Source organism: Chiloscyllium punctatum, chromosome 2 (genome assembly GCF_047496795.1).
Source record: "Chiloscyllium punctatum isolate Juve2018m chromosome 2, sChiPun1.3, whole genome shotgun sequence".
Classification (NCBI taxonomy): domain Eukaryota; kingdom Metazoa; phylum Chordata; class Chondrichthyes; order Orectolobiformes; family Hemiscylliidae; genus Chiloscyllium; species Chiloscyllium punctatum.
In genome coordinates this window covers 160858663-160873498 of record NC_092740.1, presented here as the reverse complement: position 1 = coordinate 160873498, position 14836 = coordinate 160858663, and positions in this window count along the sequence as shown.

The window sequence follows — 14836 nt, the reverse complement described above, 5'->3', positions numbered from 1 at the left end:
CAAGCAAAACAAGAAGAGAAAAACGAGAAAAGTAGAGAAAAGAAGAGAATAGAGATACGAGAAAAGGGAAAAGTTGAAAAAAGAAGAGAAAAGAGAAAAGAAGAGAAAAGAAGAGAAAAGAGAAAAGAGAAAAAATGAGAAAAGAGGAAGGAGAAAAGAAGAGAAAAGAAGAGAAATGAAGAGAAAAGAGAAAAGAGAAAAGAAGAGAATAGAAGAGAAAAGAGAAAAGAGAAAAAAGACAAAAGAATAGAAAAGAGAAAACAGAAAAGAAGAGAAAAGAAGAAAAATGAAAGAAGAGATGGAAGAGAAAAGAGAAAAGAACAAAAATGATGAGAAATGAAAAAAAGAGAAAAGAGAAAACAAGAGAAAACAAGAGAAAGAGAAAAAAGAAAGGGGTAAAGAAGAGAAAACAAGAGAAAAAAGCAAAGAATAGAAATGAAGAGAAATTAATAGAAAACAGAAAAGAGAAAAGAGAAAAGAAGAGAAAACAAGAGAAATGAGAAAAGAAGAGGTAAGAAGAGAAAATAAGAGAAAAGAGAAAAGACGACAAAACAATAGAAAAGACAAAACAGAAAAGAAGAGAAAACAAGAGAAAAGAGAAAAGAAGGGAAATGAAGAGAAAACAGAAAACAGAGAAGAGAAAAGAAGAGAATAGAAGAGAAAAGAGAAAACAGACAAAAGAATAGAAAAGGGAAAACAGAAAAGAAGAGAAAAGAAGAGAAATGAAAAAAGAGAAAAGAAGAGAAAAGGAGAAATTACAAAAGCGAAAAGAAGAGAATAGAACGGAAAAGAGAAAAGAAGAGAAAAGAAAAGAAGTGAAAAGTGAAAAGAGAAATGAGACTATGGAAAACAAAGTGAAAACAAGCGAAACAAGAAGAGAAAAACGAGAAAAGTAGAGAAAAGAAGAGAATAGAGATACGAGAAAAGGGAAAAGTTGAAAAAAGAAGAGAAAAGAGAAAAGAAGAGAAAAGAAGAGAAAAGAGAAAAGAAGAGAAAAGAGAAAGGAGAAAAGAAGAGAAAAGAAGAGAAATGAAGAGAAAAGAGAAAATAGAAAAGAGAAACAAGAGAAAAGAAGAGAAAAGAGAAAAGAAGACAAAAGAATAGAAAAGAGAAAACAGAAAAGAAGCGAAATGAGAATATGGAAAACAAAGTGAAAAGAAGTGAAACAAGAAAAGAAAAAGGAGAAAGGTAGAGAAAAGAAGAGAATAGAGATACGAGAAAAGGGAAAAGTTGAGAAAAGAAGAGAAAACAAGAGAAAAGAGAAAACATGAGAATGGAAGAGAAAAGAGAAAAGAGAAAATAGACAAAAGAATAGAAAAGAGAAAACAGAAAAGAAGAGAGAAGAAGAGAAATGAAAAAAGAAAAAAGAAGAGAAATGAAGAGAAAAGAGAAAAGAGAAAAGTAGAGGAAAGAAGGGATAAGAGAAAAGAAGATGTCAGAAGAGAAAAGAAGAGAAAAGAGTAAGGGGTAAAGAAGAGAAAAGAAGAGAAAAGAGAAAAGAGAAAAGAAGAGAAAAGAGAAAAGAGAAGAGAAGAGAAACCAAGAGAAGAGAAAAGAAGAGAAATGAAGAGAAAAGAGAAAAGAAGAGGTAAGACGAGAAAAGAGAAAAGAAGACAAAAGAATAGAAAAGAGAAAACAGAAAAGAAGAGAAAACAAGAGAAATGAAAAAAGAGTAAAGAAGAGACAAGAGAAAAGAACAGAAATGATGAGAAAAGAAGATAAAAGAGAAAAGAGAAAAGAAGAGAAAACAAGAGAAAAGAGAAAAGAAGAGGTAAGAAGAGAAAAGAAGAGAAAAGAGAAAGGGGTAAAGAAGAGAAAAGAAGAGAAAAGAGAAAAGAAGAGAAAAGAAGAGAAAAGAGAAAAGAGAAAAAATGAGAAAAGAGAAAGGAGAAAAGAAGAGAAAAGAAGAGAAATGAAGAGAAAAGAGAAAATAGAAAAGAGAAACAGGAGAAAAGAAGAGAAAAGAGAAAAGAAGACAAAGGAATAGAAAAGAGAAAACAGAAAAGAAGAGAAAACAAGAGAAAAGAGAAAAGAAGAGAATAGAAGAGAAAAGAGAAAACAGACAAAAGAATAGAAAAGGGAAAACAGAAAAGAAGAGAAAAGAAGAGAAATGAAAAAGAGAAAAGAAGAGAAAACAAGAGAAATGAGAAAAGAAGAGGTAAGAAGAGAAAAGAGAAAGGGGTAAAGAAGAGAGAAGAAGAGAAACGAGAAAAGAAGAGAAATGAAGAGAAAAGAGAAAATAGAAGAGGGAAACAAGAGAAAAGAAGAGAAAAGAGAAAAGAAGACAAAAGAATAGAAAAGGGAAAACAGAAAAGAAGAGAAAAGTAGAGAAATGAAAAAAGAGAAAAGATGACAAAAGAAGAGAAAAGGAGAAATTAGAAAAGCGAAAAGAAGAGAATAGAACGGAAAAGAGAAAATAAGAGAAAAGAAAAGAAGAGAAAAGTGAAAAGAGAAATGAGAATATGGAAAACAAAGTGAGAAGAAGTGAAACAAGAAAAAAAAAACGAGAAAAGAAGAGAATAGAGATACGAGAAAAGGGAAAGTTGAGAAGAGAAAAGAGAAACGAAGAGAAAAGAGAAAAGAGAAAAGAAGAGAAGCCAAGAGAAGAGAAAAGAAGAGAAATGAAGAGAAAAGAAGAGTAACGAGAAAAGAAGAGAAATGAAGAGAAAAGAAGAGAAAAGAGAAAAGAAGAGTAAAGCGAAAAGAGAAAAGAAGAGAAATGAAGAGAAAATAGAAAAGAGAAAACAAGAGAATAGAAGAGAAAAGAGAAAAGAGAAAAAAAGACAAAAGAATAGAAAAGAGAAAACAGAAAAGAAGAGAAAAGAAGAAAAATGAAAGAAGAGATGGAAGAGAAAAGAGAAAAGAACAAAAATGATGAGAAATGAAAAAAAGAGAAAAGAGAAAACAAGAGAAAACAAGAGAAAGAGAAAAAAGAAAGGGGTAAAGAAGAGAAAACAAGAGAAAAAAGCAAAGAATAGAAATGAAGAGAAATTAATAGAAAACAGAAAAGAGAAAAGAGAAAAGAAGAGAAAACAAGAGAAATGAGAAAAGAAGAGGTAAGAAGAGAAAATAAGAGAAAAGAGAAAAGACGACAAAACAATAGAAAAGACAAAACAGAAAAGAAGAGAAAACAAGAGAAAAGAGAAAAGAAGGGAAATGAAGAGAAAACAGAAAACAGAGAAGAGAAAAGAAGAGAATAGAAGAGAAAAGAGAAAACAGACAAAAGAATAGAAAAGGGAAAACAGAAAAGAAGAGAAAAGAAGAGAAATGAAAAAAGAGAAAAGAAGAGAAAAGGAGAAATTACAAAAGCGAAAAGAAGAGAATAGAACGGAAAAGAGAAAAGAAGAGAAAAGAAAAGAAGAGAAAAGTGAAAAGAGAAATGAGACTATGGAAAACAAAGTGAAAACAAGCGAAACAAGAAGAGAAAAACGAGAAAAGTAGAGAAAAGAAGAGAATAGAGATACGAGAAAAGGGAAAAGTTGAAAAAAGAAGAGAAAAGAGAAAAGAAGAGAAAAGAAGAGAAAAGAGAAAAGAAGAGAAAAGAGAAAGGAGAAAAGAAGAGAAAAGAAGAGAAATGAAGAGAAATGAGAAAATAGAAAAGAGAAACAAGAGAAAAGAAGAGAAAAGAGAAAAGAAGACAAAAGAATAGAAAAGAGAAAACAGAAAAGAAGCGAAATGAGAATATGGAAAACAAAGTGAAAAGAAGTGAAACAAGAAAAGAAAAAGGAGAAAAGTAGAGAAAAGAAGAGAATAGAGATACGAGAAGAGGGAAAAGTTGAGAAAAGAAGAGAAAACAAGAGAAAAGAGAAAACATGAGAATGGAAGAGAAAAGAGAAAAGAGAAAATAGACAAAAGAATAGAAAAGAGAAAACAGAAAAGAAGAGAGAAGAAGAGAAATGAAAAAAGAAAAAAGAAGAGAAATGAAGAGAAAAGAGAAAAGAGAAAAGTAGAGGAAAGAAGGGATAAGAGAAAAGAAGATGTCAGAAGAGAAAAGAAGAGAAAAGAGTAAGGGGTAAAGAAGAGAAAAGAAGAGAAAAGAGAAAAGAGAAAAGAAGAGAAAAGAGAAAAGAGAAGAGAAGAGAAACCAAGAGAAGAGAAAAGAAGAGAAATGAAGAGAAAAGAGAAAAGAAGAGGTAAGACAAGAAAAGAGAAAAGAAGACAAAAGAATAGAAAAGAGAAAACAGAAAAGAAGAGAAAACAAGAGAAATGAAAAAAGAGTAAAGAAGAGACAAGAGAAAAGAACAGAAATGATGAGAAAAGAAGATAAAAGAGAAAAGAGAAAAGAAGAGAAAACAAGAGAAAAGAGAAAAGAAGAGGTAAGAAGAGAAAAGAAGAGAAAAGAGAAAGGGGTAAAGAAGAGAAAAGAAGAGAAAAGAGAAAAGAAGAGAAATGAAGAGAAAAGAGAAAATAGAAAAGAAGAGAAAAGAGAAAAGAGAAAAGAAGTGAAAACAAGAGAAGAGAAATGAAGAGAAAAGAGAAAATAGAAAAGAGAAACAAGAGAAAAGAAGAGAAAAGAGAAAAGAAGACAAAAGAATAGAAAAGAGAAAACAGAAAAGAAGAGAAATGAGAATATGGAAAACAAAGTGAGAAGAAGTGAAAAACAAGAAAAGAAAAAGGAGAAAAGTAGAGAAAAGAAGAGAATAGAGATACGAGAAAAGGGAAAAGTTGAAAAAAGAAGAGAAAAGAGAAAAGAAGAGAAAAGAAGAGAAAAGAGAAAAGAGAAAAAATGAGAAAAGAGAAAGGAGAAAAGAAGAGAAAAGAAGAGAAATGAAGAGAAAAGAGAAAATAGAAAAGAGAAACAGGAGAAAAGAAGTGAAAAGAGAAAAGAAGACAAAGGAATAGAAAAGAGAAAACAGAAAAGAAGAGAAAACAAGAGAAAAGAGAAAAGAAGAGAATAGAAGAGAAAAGAGAAAACAGACAAAAGAATAGAAAAGGGAAAACAGAAAAGAAGAGAAAAGAAGAAAAATGAAAGAAGAGATGGAAGAGAAAAGAGAAAAGAACAAAAATGATGAGAAATGAAAAAAAGAGAAAAGAGAAAACAAGAGAAAACAAGAGAAAGAGAAAAAAGAAAGGGGTAAAGAAGAGAAAACAAGAGAAAAAAGCAAAGAATAGAAATGAAGAGAAATTAATAGAAAACAGAAAAGAGAAAAGAGAAAAGAAGAGAAAACAAGAGAAATGAGAAAAGAAGAGGTAAGAAGAGAAAATAAGAGAAAAGAGAAAAGACGACAAAACAATAGAAAAGACAAAACAGAAAAGAAGAGAAAACAAGAGAAAAGAGAAAAGAAGGGAAATGAAGAGAAAACAGAAAACAGAGAAGAGAAAAGAAGAAAATAGAAGAGAAAAGAGAAAACAGACAAAAGAATAGAAAAGGGAAAACAGAAAAGAAGAGAAAAGAAGAGAAATGAAAAAAGAGAAAAGAAGAGAAAAGGAGAAATTACAAAAGCGAAAAGAAGAGAATAGAACGGAAAAGAGAAAAGAAGAGAAAAGAAAAGAAGTGAAAAGTGAAAAGAGAAATGAGACTATGGAAAACAAAGTGAAAACAAGCGAAACAAGAAGAGAAAAACGAGAAAAGTAGAGAAAAGAAGAGAATAGAGATACGAGAAAAGGGAAAAGTTGAAAAAAGAAGAGAAAAGAGAAAAGAAGAGAAAAGAAGAGAAAAGAGAAAAGAAGAGAAAAGAGAAAGGAGAAAAGAAGAGAAAAGAAGAGAAATGAAGAGAAAAGAGAAAATAGAAAAGAGAAACAAGAGAAAAGAAGAGAAAAGAGAAAAGAAGACAAAAGAATAGAAAAGAGAAAACAGAAAAGAAGCGAAATGAGAATATGGAAAACAAAGTGAAAAGAAGTGAAACAAGAAAAGAAAAAGGAGAAAGGTAGAGAAAAGAAGAGAATAGAGATACGAGAAAAGGGAAAAGTTGAGAAAAGAAGAGAAAACAAGAGAAAAGAGAAAACATGAGAATGGAAGAGAAAAGAGAAAAGAGAAAAGAAGAGAGAAGAAGAGAAATGAAAAAAGAAAAAAGAAGAGAAATGAAGAGAAAAGAGAAAAGAGAAAAGTAGAGGAAAGAAGGGATAAGAGAAAAGAAGATGTCAGAAGAGAAAAGAAGAGAAAAGAGTAAGGGGTAAAGAAGAGAAAAGAAGAGAAAAGAGAAAAGAGAAAAGAAGAGAAAAGAGAAAAGAGAAGAGAAGAGAAACCAAGAGAAGAGAAAAGAAGAGAAATGAAGAGAAAAGAGAAAAGAAGAGGTAAGACGAGAAAAGAGAAAAGAAGACAAAAGAATAGAAAAGAGAAAACAGAAAAGAAGAGAAAACAAGAGAAATGAAAAAAGAGTAAAGAAGAGACAAGAGAAAAGAACAGAAATGATGAGAAAAGAAGATAAAAGAGAAAAGAGAAAAGAAGAGAAAACAAGAGAAAAGAGAAAAGAAGAGGTAAGAAGAGAAAAGAAGAGAAAAGAGAAAGGGGTAAAGAAGAGAAAAGAAGAGAAAAGAGAAAAGAAGAGAAAAGAAGAGAAAAGAGAAAAGAGAAAAAATGAGAAAAGAGAAAGGAGAAAAGAAGAGAAAAGAAGAGAAATGAAGAGAAAAGAGAAAATAGAAAAGAGAAACAGGAGAAAAGAAGAGAAAAGAGAAAAGAAGACAAAGGAATAGAAAAGAGAAAACAGAAAAGAAGAGAAAACAAGAGAAAAGAGAAAAGAAGAGAATAGAAGAGAAAAGAGAAAACAGACAAAAGAATAGAAAAGGGAAAACAGAAAAGAAGAGAAAAGAAGAGAAATGAAAAAGAGAAAAGAAGAGAAAACAAGAGAAATGAGAAAAGAAGAGGTAAGAAGAGAAAAGAGAAAGGGGTAAAGAAGAGAGAAGAAGAGAAACGAGAAAAGAAGAGAAATGAAGAGAAAAGAGAAAATAGAAGAGGGAAACAAGAGAAAAGAAGAGAAAAGAGAAAAGAAGACAAAAGAATAGAAAAGGGAAAACAGAAAAGAAGAGAAAAGTAGAGAAATGAAAAAAGAGAAAAGATGACAAAAGAAGAGAAAAGGAGAAATTAGAAAAGCGAAAAGAAGAGAATAGAACGGAAAAGAGAAAATAAGAGAAAAGAAAAGAAGAGAAAAGTGAAAAGAGAAATGAGAATATGGAAAACAAAGTGAGAAGAAGTGAAACAAGAAAAAAAAAACGAGAAAAGAAGAGAATAGAGATACGAGAAAAGGGAAAGTTGAGAAGAGAAAAGAGAAACGAAGAGAAAAGAGAAAAGAGAAAAGAAGAGAAGCCAAGAGAAGAGAAAAGAAGAGAAATGAAGAGAAAAGAAGAGTAACGAGAAAAGAAGAGAAATGAAGAGAAAAGAAGAGAAAAGAGAAAAGAAGAGTAAAGCGAAAAGAGAAAAGAAGAGAAATGAAGAGAAAATAGAAAAGAGAAAACAAGAGAATAGAAGAGAAAAGAGAAAAGAGAAAAAAAGACAAAAGAATAGAAAAGAGAAAACAGAAAAGAAGAGAAAAGAAGAAAAATGAAAGAAGAGATGGAAGAGAAAAGAGAAAAGAACAAAAATGATGAGAAATGAAAAAAAGAGAAAAGAGAAAACAAGAGAAATCAAGAGAAAGAGAAAAAAGAAAGGGGTAAAGAAGAGAAAACAAGAGAAAAAAGCAAAGAATAGAAATGAAGAGAAATTAATAGAAAACAGAAAAGAGAAAAGAGAAAAGAAGAGAAAACAAGAGAAATGAGATAAGAAGAGGTAAGAAGAGAAAATAAGAGAAAAGAGAAAAGACGACAAAACAATAGAAAAGACAAAACAGAAAAGAAGAGAAAACAAGAGAAAAGAGAAAAGAAGGGAAATGAAGAGAAAACAGAAAACAGAGAAGAGAAAAGAAGAGAATAGAAGAGAAAAGAGAAAACAGACAAAAGAATAGAAAAGGGAAAACAGAAAAGAAGAGAAAAGAAGAGAAATGAAAAAAGAGAAAAGAAGAGAAAAGGAGAAATTACAAAAGCGAAAAGAAGAGAATAGAACGGAAAAGAGAAAAGAAGAGAAAAGAAAAGAAGAGAAAAGTGAAAAGAGAAATGAGACTATGGAAAACAAAGTGAAAACAAGCGAAACAAGAAGAGAAAAACGAGAAAAGTAGAGAAAAGAAGAGAATAGAGATACGAGAAAAGGGAAAAGTTGAAAAAAGAAGAGAAAAGAGAAAAGAAGAGAAAAGAAGAGAAAAGAGAAAAGAAGAGAAAAGAGAAAGGAGAAAAGAAGAGAAAAGAAGAGAAATGAAGAGAAAAGAGAAAATAGAAAAGAGAAACAAGAGAAAAGAAGAGAAAAGAGAAAAGAAGACAAAAGAATAGAAAAGAGAAAACAGAAAAGAAGCGAAATGAGAATATGGAAAACAAAGTGAAAAGAAGTGAAACAAGAAAAGAAAAAGGAGAAAAGTAGAGAAAAGAAGAGAATAGAGATACGAGAAAAGGGAAAAGTTGAGAAAAGAAGAGAAAACAAGAGAAAAGAGAAAACATGAGAATGGAAGAGAAAAGAGAAAAGAGAAAATAGACAAAAGAATAGAAAAGAGAAAACAGAAAAGAAGAGAGAAGAAGAGAAATGAAAAAAGAAAAAAGAAGAGAAATGAAGAGAAAAGAGAAAAGAGAAAAGTAGAGGAAAGAAGGGATAAGAGAAAAGAAGATGTCAGAAGAGAAAAGAAGAGAAAAGAGTAAGGGGTAAAGAAGAGAAAAGAAGAGAAAAGAGAAAAGAGAAAAGAAGAGAAAAGAGAAAAGAGAAGAGAAGAGAAACCAAGAGAAGAGAAAAGAAGAGAAATGAAGAGAAAAGAGAAAAGAAGAGGTAAGACAAGAAAAGAGAAAAGAAGACAAAAGAATAGAAAAGAGAAAACAGAAAAGAAGAGAAAACAAGAGAAATGAAAAAAGAGTAAAGAAGAGACAAGAGAAAAGAACAGAAATGATGAGAAAAGAAGATAAAAGAGAAAAGAGAAAAGAAGAGAAAACAAGAGAAAAGAGAAAAGAAGAGGTAAGAAGAGAAAAGAAGAGAAAAGAGAAAGGGGTAAAGAAGAGAAAAGAAGAGAAAAGAGAAAAGAAGAGAAATGAAGAGAAAAGAGAAAATAGAAAAGAAGAGAAAAGAGAAAAGAGAAAAGAAGTGAAAACAAGAGAAGAGAAATGAAGAGAAAAGAGAAAATAGAAAAGAGAAACAAGAGAAAAGAAGAGAAAAGAGAAAAGAAGACAAAAGAATAGAAAAGAGAAAACAGAAAAGAAGAGAAATGAGAATATGGAAAACAAAGTGAGAAGAAGTGAAAAACAAGAAAAGAAAAAGGAGAAAAGTAGAGAAAAGAAGAGAATAGAGATACGAGAAAAGGGAAAAGTTGAAAAAAGAAGAGAAAAGAGAAAAGAAGAGAAAAGAAGAGAAAAGAGAAAAGAGAAAAAATGAGAAAAGAGAAAGGAGAAAAGAAGAGAAAAGAAGAGAAATGAAGAGAAAAGAGAAAATAGAAAAGAGAAACAGGAGAAAAGAAGAGAAAAGAGAAAAGAAGACAAAGGAATAGAAAAGAGAAAACAGAAAAGAAGAGAAAACAAGAGAAAAGAGAAAAGAAGAGAATAGAAGAGAAAAGAGAAAACAGACAAAAGAATAGAAAAGGGAAAACAGAAAAGAAGAGAAATGAAAAAGAGAAAAGAAGAGAAAACAAGAGAAATGAGAAAAGAAGAGGTAAGAAGAGAAAAGAGAAAGGGGTAAAGAAGAGAGAAGAAGAGAAACGAGAAAAGAAGAGAAATGAAGAGAAAAGAGAAAATAGAAGAGGGAAACAAGAGAAAAGAAGAGAAAAGAGAAAAGAAGACAAAAGAATAGAAAAGGGAAAACACAAAAGAAGAGAAAAGTAGAGAAATGAAAAAAGAGAAAAGAAGACAAAAGAAGAGAAAAGGAGAAATTAGAAAAGCGAAAAGAAGAGAATAGAACGGAAAAGAGAAAATAAGAGAAAAGAAAAGAAGAGAAAAGTGAAAAGAGAAATGAGAATATGGAAAACAAAGTGAGAAGAAGTGAAACAAGAAAAAAAAAACGAGAAAAGAAGAGAATAGAGATACGAGAAAAGGGAAAGTTGAGAAGAGAAAAGAGAAACGAAGAGAAAAGAGAAAAGAGCAAAGAAGAGAAGCCAAGAGAAGAGAAAAGAAGAGAAATGAAGAGAAAAGAAGAGTAACGAGAAAAGAAGAGAAATGAAGAGAAAAGAAGAGAAAAGAGAAAAGAAGAGTAAAGCGAAAAGAGAAAAGAAGAGAAATGAAGAGAAAATAGAAAAGAGAAAACAAGAGAATAGAAGAGAAAAGAGAAAAGAGAAAAAAGACAAAAGAATAGAAAAGAGAAAACAGAAAAGAAGAGAAAAGAAGAAAAATGAAAGAAGAGATGGAAGAGAAAAGAGAAAAGAACAAAAATGATGAGAAATGAAAAAAAGAGAAAAGAGAAAACAAGAGAAAACAAGAGAAAGAGAAAAAAGAAAGGGGTAAAGAAGAGAAAACAAGAGAAAAAAGCAAAGAATAGAAATGAAGAGAAATTAATAGAAAACAGAAAAGAGAAAAGAGAAAAGAAGAGAAAACAAGAGAAATGAGAAAAGAAGAGGTAAGAAGAGAAAATAAGAGAAAAGAGAAAAGACGACAAAACAATAGAAAAGACAAAACAGAAAAGAAGAGAAAACAAGAGAAAAGAGAAAAGAAGGGAAATGAAGAGAAAACAGAAAACAGAGAAGAGAAAAGAAGAGAATAGAAGAGAAAAGAGAAAACAGACAAAAGAATAGAAAAGGGAAAACAGAAAAGAAGAGAAAAGAAGAGAAATGAAAAAAGAGAAAAGAAGAGAAAAGGAGAAATTACAAAAGCGAAAAGAAGAGAATAGAACGGAAAAGAGAAAAGAAGAGAAAAGAAAAGAAGAGAAAAGTGAAAAGAGAAATGAGACTATGGAAAACAAAGTGAAAACAAGCGAAACAAGAAGAGAAAAACGAGAAAAGTAGAGAAAAGAAGAGAATAGAGATACAAGAAAAGGGAAAAGTTGAAAAAAGAAGAGAAAAGAGAAAAGAAGAGAAAAGAAGAGAAAAGAGAAAAGAAGAGAAAAGAGAAAGGAGAAAAGAAGAGAAAAGAAGAGAAATGAAGAGAAAAGAGAAAATAGAAAAGAGAAACAAGAGAAAAGAAGAGAAAAGAGAAAAGAAGACAAAAGAATAGAAAAGAGAAAACAGAAAAGAAGCGAAATGAGAATATGGAAAACAAAGTGAAAAGAAGTGAAACAAGAAAAGAAAAAGGAGAAAGGTAGAGAAAAGAAGAGAATAGAGATACGAGAAAAGGGAAAAGTTGAGAAAAGAAGAGAAAACAAGAGAAAAGAGAAAACATGAGAATGGAAGAGAAAAGAGAAAAGAGAAAATAGACAAAAGAATAGCAAAGAGAAAACAGAAAAGAAGAGAGAAGAAGAGAAATGAAAAAAGAAAAAAGAAGAGAAATGAAGAGAAAAGAGAAAAGAGAAAAGTAGAGGAAAGAAGGGATAAGAGAAAAGAAGATGTCAGAAGAGAAAAGAAGAGAAAAGTGTAAGGGGTAAAGAAGAGAAAAGAAGAGAAAAGAGAAAAGAGAAAAGAAGAGAAAAGAGAAAAGAGAAGAGAAGAGAAACCAAGAGAAGAGAAAAGAAGAGAAATGAAGAGAAAAGAGAAAAGAAGAGGTAAGACGAGAAAAGAGAAAAGAAAACAAAAGAATAGAAAAGAGAAAACAGAAAAGAAGAGAAAACAAGAGAAATGAAAAAAGAGTAAAGAAGAGACAAGAGAAAAGAACAGAAATGATGAGAAAAGAAGATAAAAGAGAAAAGAGAAAAGAAGAGAAAACAAGAGAAAAGAGAAAAGAAGAGGTAAGAAGAGAAAAGAAGAGAAAAGAGAAAGGGGTAAAGAAGAGAAAAGAAGAGAAAAGAGAAAAGAAGAGAAATGAAGAGAAAAGAGAAAATAGAAAAGAGAAACAAGAGAAAAGAAGAGAAAAGAGAAAAGAAGACAAAAGAATAGAAAAGAGAAAACAGAAAAGAAGAGAAATGAGAATATGGAAAACAAAGTGAGAAGAAGTGAAAAACAAGAAAAGAAAAAGGAGAAAAGTAGAGAAAAGAAGAGAATAGAGATACGAGAAAAGGGAAAAGTTGAAAAAAGAAGAGAAAAGAGAAAAGAAGAGAAAAGAAGAGAAAAGAGAAAAGAGAAAAAATGAGAAAAGAGAAAGGAGAAAAGAAGAGAAAAGAAGAGAAATGAAGAGAAAAGAGAAAATAGAAAAGAGAAACAGGAGAAAAGAAGAGAAAAGAGAAAAGAAGACAAAGGAATAGAAAAGAGAAAACAGAAAAGAAGAGAAAACAAGAGAAAAGAGAAAAGAAGAGAATAGAAGAGAAAAGAGAAAACAGACAAAAGAATAGAAAAGGGAAAACAGAAAAGAAGAGAAAAGAAGAGAAATGAAAAAGAGAAAAGAAGAGAAAACAAGAGAAATGAGAAAAGAAGAGGTAAGAAGAGAAAAGAGAAAGGGGTAAAGAAGAGAGAAGAAGAGAAACGAGAAAAGAAGAGAAATGAAGAGAAAAGAGAAAATAGAAGAGGGAAACAAGAGAAAAGAAGAGAAAAGAGAAAAGAAGACAAAAGAATAGAAAAGGGAAAACAGAAAAGAAGAGAAAAGTAGAGAAATGAAAAAAGAGAAAAGATGACAAAAGAAGAGAAAAGGAGAAATTAGAAAAGCGAAAAGAAGAGAATAGAACGGAAAAGAGAAAATAAGAGAAAAGAAAAGAAGAGAAAAGTGAAAAGAGAAATGAGAATATGGAAAACAAAGTGAGAAGAAGTGAAACAAGAAAAGAAAAACGAGAAAAGAAGAGAATAGAGATACGAGAAAAGGGAAAGTTGAGAAGAGAAAAGAGAAAAGAAGAGAAAAGAGAAAAGAGAAAAGAAGAGAAGCCAAGAGAAGAGAAAAGAAGAGAAATGAAGAAAAAGAAGAGTAACGAGAAAAGAAGAGAAATGAAGAGAAAAGAAGAGAAAAGAGAAAAGAAGAGTAAAGCGAAAAGAGAAATGAAGAGAAAATAGAAAAGAGAAAACAAGAGAATAGAAGAGAAAAGAGAAAAGAGAAAAAAAGACAAAAGAATAGAAAAGAGAAAACAGAAAAGAAGAGAAAAGAAGAAAAATGAAAGAAGAGATGGAAGAGAAAAGAGAAAAGAACAAAAATGATGAGAAATGAAAAAAAGAGAAAAGAGAAAACAAGAGAAAACAAGAGAAAGAGAAAAAAGAAAGGGGTAAAGAAGAGAAAACAAGAGAAAAAAGCAAAGAATAGAAATGAAGAGAAATTAATAGAAAACAGAAAAGAGAAAAGAGAAAAGAAGAGAAAACAAGAGAAATGAGAAAAGAAGAGGTAAGAAGAGAAAATAAGAGAAAAGAGAAAAGACGACAAAACAATAGAAAAGACAAAACAGAAAAGAAGAGAAAACAAGAGAAAAGAGAAAAGAAGGGAAATGAAGAGAAAACAGAAAACAGAGAAGAGAAAAGAAGAGAATAGAAGAGAAAAGAGAAAACAGACAAAAGAATAGAAAAGGGAAAACAGGAAAGAAGAGAAAAGAAAAGAAGAGAAAAGTGAAAAGAGAAATGAGACTATGGAAAACAAAGTGAAAACAAGCAAAACAAGAGGAGAAAAACGAGAAAAGTAGAGAAAAGAAGAGAATAGAGATACGAGAAAAGGGAAAAGTTGAAAAAAGAAGAGAAAAGAGAAAAGAAGAGAAAAGAAGAGAAAAGAGAAAAGAGAAAAAATGAGAAAAGAGAAAGGAGAAAAGAAGAGAAATGAAGAGAAAAGAGAAAATAGAAAAGAGAAACAAGAGAAAAGAAGAGAAAAGAGAAAAGAAGACAAAAGAATAGAAAAGAGAAAACAGAAAAGAAGAGAAAACAAGAGAAAAGAGAAAAGAAGAGAATAGAAGAGAAAAGAGAAAACAGACAAAAGAATAGAAAAGGGAAAACAGAAAAGAAGAGAAAAGAAGAGAAATGAAAAAGATAAAAGAAGAGAAAACAAGAGAAATGAGAAAAGAAGAGGTAAGAAGAGAAAAGAGAAAGGGGTAAAGAAGAGAGAAGAAGAGAAACGAGAAAAGAAGAGAAATGAAGAGAAAAGAGAAAATAGAAGAGGGAAACAAGAGAAAAGAAGAGAAAAGAGAAAAGAAGACAAAAGAATAGAAAAGGGAAAACACAAAAGAAGAGAAAAGTAGAGAAATGAAAAAAGAGAAAAGAAGACAAAAGAAGAGAAATGAAGAGAAAAGAGAAAATAGAAGAGGGAAACAAGAGAAAAGAAGAGAAAAGAGAAAAGAAGACAAAAGAATAGAAAAGGGAAAACACAAAAGAAGAGAAAAGTAGAGAAATGAAAAAAGAGAAAAGAAGACAAAAGGAGAAATTAGAAAAGCGAAAAGAAGAGAATAGAACGGAAAAGAGAAAATAAGAGAAAAGAAAAGAAGAGAAAAGTGAAAAGAGAAATGAGAATATGGAAAACAAAGTGAGAAGAAGTGAAACAAGAAAAAAAAAACGAGAAAAGAAGAGAATAGAGATACGAGAAAAGGGAAAGTTGAGAAGAGAAAAGAGAAACGAAGAGAAAAGAGAAAAGAGAAAAGAAGAGAAGCCAAGAGAAGAGAAAAGAAGAGAAATGAAGAGAAAAGAAGAGTAACGAGAAAAGAAGAGAAATGAAGAGAAAAGAAGAGAAAAGAGAAAAGAAGAGTAAAGCGAAAAGAGAAAAGAAGAGAAATGAAGAGAAAATAGAAAAGAGAAAACAAGAGAATAGAAGAGAAAAGAGAAAAAAAGACAAAAGAATAGAAAAGAGAAAACAGAAAAGAAGAGAAAAGAAGAAAAATGAAAGAAGAGATGGAAGAGAAAAGAGAAAAGAACAAAAATGATGAGAA